This window comes from Vulpes lagopus, chromosome 1, assembly GCF_018345385.1.
Source record: "Vulpes lagopus strain Blue_001 chromosome 1, ASM1834538v1, whole genome shotgun sequence".
Classification (NCBI taxonomy): domain Eukaryota; kingdom Metazoa; phylum Chordata; class Mammalia; order Carnivora; family Canidae; genus Vulpes; species Vulpes lagopus.
The window spans coordinates 67,533,525-67,539,008 of record NC_054824.1 but is presented as its reverse complement, the minus strand read 5'-3'; positions in this window follow the sequence as shown (position 1 = coordinate 67,539,008).

The following is a 5,484-nucleotide window of genomic DNA, read 5'->3' as shown; positions in this document are numbered from 1 at the left end:
AATTTTACTCAAAATTGCTCAACCAGAATATGCTGCTCTTCTCTACTTCCAGCAAGTAGAAACAAAACCTAAGTGCCACCAGTCACTTATACCCACCCCAGACTGTGAGTTGGAAGCAGAAGCAAGTGTGAGCTGAACCTTACACCCACAGGACGGGGCCTTATTTGCCTCCCTATAATACTGTGTTGTTGGATCCTGCTTTTATTTTAAATGCTGCTATTTGGGCAGCCCCGGTGGTGCAACGGTTTAGCGCCGCCTGCAGCCCAGGGTGTGATCCTGGAGGCCCTGGATCGAGTCCCACATTGGGCTCCTTGCATGGAGCCTGCTTCTCCCTCTGCCTGTGTCTCTGCCTCTCTCGGTGTGTGTGTCTCTCATGAATAAATAAATAAAGTCTTTTAAAAAAAAAATAAATGCTGCTATTTTGTTCACCATGCATTTTTTGCATTAATTTTTATTTTTTTAAATGTTGCATTAAAGTGTTATCTTGATTACTGATTCTTTTGCTACCCTCATAAATCTTGTACCAAGGGAAGTGTCTTGCTCACCTCACCCTACTCCAGACCCTGGAACGATCACTCTGAATCCATTCTGGTCAGAGTGGTAGCTGCTACATACAGTTTCTAGAGACCTTCATAGAGATCTCAGACCAGGATGGTCATGTGTCACATGGCCATGCTTTCCCTTTCTGGGAAAGCAAGTACTCAGCTTTTGTTATATTCTGTAATGGAGGCAGACAGAAAAGAAAGGAAGTGAAAATGGATGTTGAGTGATCCAGCCAATAATAACTGCCATGGAGTATACATTACTTTGCTGTTCTCTTTTAATCTAATTTCTTTTTTTTAAAGATTTTATCTATTTATTCATGAGAGACACAGAGAAAGAGGCAGAGACATAAGCAGAGGGAGAAGCAGGCTCCATGCAGGGAGCCCGATACGGGACTCAATCCCGGGTCCCCAGGATCATGATCTGAGCCAAAGGCAGACACTCAACCACTGAGCTACCCAGTTGCCCCTTAATCTAACTTCCTAATCTAAGTGCAGAATGGCATATTGCAGGATGCTTTATTTTTTTATTTTATTTATTTTCTTTAGGAAGCCCTACACTGAACATGGAGCTTGAACTCAAGACCCCAAGATCAAGAGTCACATGCTTCTCCAGGAGTTCCATCCAGGTGCCCCTACAGGACCCATATTAATTGACTTCTGGTTAATGGGAACATCCTTTTTTATTTTCTATTCTGTATTATCTCTGCCCTCATATAATTATAACTACAATACAATCCACCTATTCAAGATTCTCAGTTTGGGGTTTTATTTTGGGGGGTTTTGTTTTAGGTTTTGGTTTTGGTTTTCTGACATCTTTTTGCCACAAAGTACATGTTATTTTCATTCACCATACAAATAATTTCCTGTAATAACCCAGGGCAAGGTGGAGAATTTAGCAGTCTGATTGGGAGTCCCCTGAGAGACCCACAGGCCAGTGGGATCAGCACAGAATGCCCGGGTTCACCATGCACTTACGTCCATCTTGCAGGTGATTCTTCTTCCTCCACGTCAGGACTGAGGTGTCTTGAAGATGACTGGGGGTGGAGAATCCTAAAGGTTCTTAGGAAATTTCACTCCACTTCTCCACTCAACCATCTCTTGGGTCCATCTTCAGCTTGGGGGCAATTTCCCCCATGCCTGGCTTGTCTGCCATTTTCTTAAAGCGATCCATGAAATTCCCCTTCGAGCCCTGTGGCTGATGCACCCACTCCTGTTGCTGCAGCAAGAGACCTCCATTTTGGTTTTGGTTTTGTTTTTAAGATTTTATTTTTAAGTAATTGCTACACCCAAAGGAGTGAGCTCGAACTTACAACTTCCAGATCACGAGTCACATGATCTACCAACTGAGTCAACCAGGCACCCCGCAAGATTCTCGGTTCTATAACAGATATCTTTAAAAGCTGTTGGAAAACCAACAACCTTATAGTATACTAAGTTATTCTTCATCCCCATGGATTTGAATTACTTGGTCAGAATATTAGCACTTTTTTTTAAGGTAAGCTCTATGCTCAAAGCAGGGGCTCAAACTTACAACCCCAAGATCAAGAGTAGCATGCTCTGCCAACTAAGCCAGCCAGGTGCTACAGGTGCTACAAATACTAACACTTTTGTCTTGCTCTTTTCCCCAGTTTCAGACTGACTAATCTTTTCCTTCTGTTTAAAAGTTGCCCCAGGGGTGCCAGATTGCTCCCTCAATTGAGCATCAGACTCTTGGTTTCCGCTCAGGTGAGGATCTCAGGGTCAAGGAGATGAGCCCTGCCTCAGGCTCTGCTCACAGCAGGGAGTCTGCTTGAGATTCTCTCCCCCTCTCCCTTTGCCCCTCCCCAACCCTAGTGAGAGCAAGTGAACTCTCTGTCCCTTACTTTAAAAAAAAAAAAAAAAAGATTTTATTTATTTATTTATTAATGAGAGAGTGCGGCAGAGATACAGGCAGAGGGAGAAGCAGGCTCCATGCAGGGAGCCCGATGTGGGACTCGATCCCGGGTCTCCAGGATCACTTCCTGGGCTGAAGGCGGTGCTAAACCACTGAGCCACCCAGGCTGCCCCATCTCCCTCACCTTTCTCAAAAAATAAATAAATAGGGCACCTGGGTAGCTCAGTGGTTGAGCATCCGCCTTTGGCTCAGGTCCCGATCCTGGGGTCCTGGGATCGAGTCCCACATCAGGCTTGGAGCCTGCTTCTCCCTCTGCCTATGTCTTTGCCTCTCTCTGTGTGTCTCTCATGAATAAATGAATAAAATATTTAATAAATAAGTCATTAAAATAAAATAAAAGTTGCCCCAAATTGTTCTTTGTCCCAAGCAATTCACCTGTTTCTCATCCATCAGGTTGATCTGCAATTGCTTCACTGGCTAAAGCTCATCCTCTAGTCAAAGACCACAATCCTCTGAAGAATAGGCATCTTATCGCCTGTCAGTATGTCTCACCTTGCCTGTCAATGTGCCTCTGAATACTCCTTTAGTAAGAAGACAGGAACTGTTCTTGGTGCCTGCTAGCCCAGGGTTGCTCCAATGTTAACAAGCACACAAATCCCCGACGATTCGATTAAAATACAGATTCTAATTTAGAAGGTCTGGGCAGAGCTAAGAGTCTGCATTTCAAACAAGCTCCCAGATGATGTTAATGCTGGAGGTCCATGTACCACATTTGGAGTAGGAAGGAACTTGAACATACACCCAAGTGAAAAATATGGAGTAAGTGCCCATGATCCAGCAGCCCTATGTCCCGACCATGGCCAGACTCGAGTGAGGCAAGTGAGGCACCTAGGCTCAAGTTCAGCAACTTCTTTACACGACCATGAGGTGAGTGCCTCCTTATATTGTGCATTCACCTTGTTTGCCCACCCTACTCACTACCAAGTCACATTTTGGTGTGACTATCCCTCCAGACTACTTTTTTTTTTTTTTTAAGATTTTATTTATTTGGCCAAAAGAAAGCACAAGCAGGGGGGAGTGGCAGGCAGAGGGAAAGGGAGAAGCAGGCTCCCTGCTCAGCAAGACTCAATCCTAGGACCCCAGGATCATGACCCAAGCCAAAGGCAGACACTTAACCAACTGGGCCACCCAGGCACCCCACCTCCAGGCTACTTTCTAATACATATATCAACAAATGGGGATTATATGGTGTATGATTATACTGTGTGTAATTATACCTACAATATCACACAGTATTATACTGTTCTTATTCATTTACATCTAAGTTGTGATATTTGGTAAACCGCAAGCTCTGACGATTTAATCTCAAATTCATTTACATATTTTAAAAATATTTATTTGTCAGAGAGAGAGCACAAGCAGGGGAGCAGCAGGCAGAGGGACAGGGAGGAGCAGGCTCCCCACTGAGGGGGGCGGGGACAATGCCAGACTCCATCCTAGGACCCTGGGATCAGAACCTGAATCAAAGGCAGATGCTTAACCAACTGAGCCACCCAGGTGTCCCAAGTCTCAGATTCATTCAATAATCCTACTCCTGTAAAATGTACATTGTTGCTTTCTGTGAGTGAAAGAGTTATGAATGACTATTATTTTCTTCTTCATACATTTCTCTTTCAAAATGTTCCACATTGTACCCACATAACTTTTAATTTAGTTTATTTTTATCAAAGCAATACACATATAGACCTGGGGGGAAAAATGATCTACAAGACTTATGTTAACAGCAATTCCTTGCCCCATCCACTCCTACCAGGTTCACTCAGCAGAGGCAGCTACTTTTGGGCACGTGGATGGTTCAGTCAGTTGAACATCCAATCTTGGTTTAGGCTCAGGTCATGATCTCAGGGGCCTGGGATTGAGCCCTGCATTGGGCTCTGCACTCAAACTCTGCTTGAGTTTCCTCTCTCTCCCTCTCCCTCTGCCCCTCCCCCTGTGCACACACACTCTCACTCACTCTCTCTCAAATAAGTAAATCTTTAAAAATAATAATAATAAGCAGTTGTTTTCAACACATAGTTGCTTCTTCTGCTTTTTACCTCCTTGCTTCTAAATAACATTGCTGATTCTGAAATTTTCAGTCTTTTTAAAATTTTTTAATTTTCACAGTGAAAGTGAGGACTTTCACCACTGCTTTTCTCCTTAAGTCAATATTCAGTGTTTACAACTAAACCAAACAAGACAGAATAGTTACTTGCCTTCTTGGGCCATTTTTTGTTTTCCCTAAAATTAATAATTGCCTCAGTTTTTTTCCTTTGCTCAGTTTTGTTTTAAAATATTTATCATCAGGCCACCTGGGTAGCTCAGCCAGTTAGGCATCCAACTCTTGATTTTGGCTCAGGTCATGATTCTCAGGGTTCTAAGATCAAGTCCCACCTCAGGCTTCATTCTGGGCATAGAGCCTACTTAAGATTCTCGCTCTCCTCTGCCCTCACATCTCCCTCCCACCCACCACCTGTGCACTCATTCTCTCTCAAAAAAAAATAAAAATTAAAAAAATGTATCACTAATTTAGTCTGCAATCTCTCTTGTCAAAACTGGAAAACTTTTTTCAGATTATGGTCAAACTCAGTCTATCAGCTCCAGTTTTTTCTCTAGGGTCATCCTTCGTGGAGCTCTCTGTATTAGAGTTCTCCAGAGTAACCGGAGAAATAGGATAGAAAGATTTGTTTTAAGGAACTGGCTCATATGATTGTGGGGGCTGGCAAGTCCTAAACTGGTAGGGCAGGCTGGCAGGCAGGAAACCCAGGCAAGAGTTGATGCTTCAGTCTTGAGTCTGAAGTCCACAGGGTAGGCCAGTAGGCTGGAAACTCAGGCAGGATTTCTATGTTGTCATCTTTTTTTTTTTTAAAGATTTTATTTATTTATTCATGAGAGACAGAGAGAGAGAGAGAGAGAGAGAGAGAGAGAGAGAAAGAAGAGAGGCAGAGACACATAGGGAGAAGCAGGCTGCATGCAGGGAGTCTGATGCAGAACTTGATCCCGGGTCTCCAGGATCACGCCCTGGGC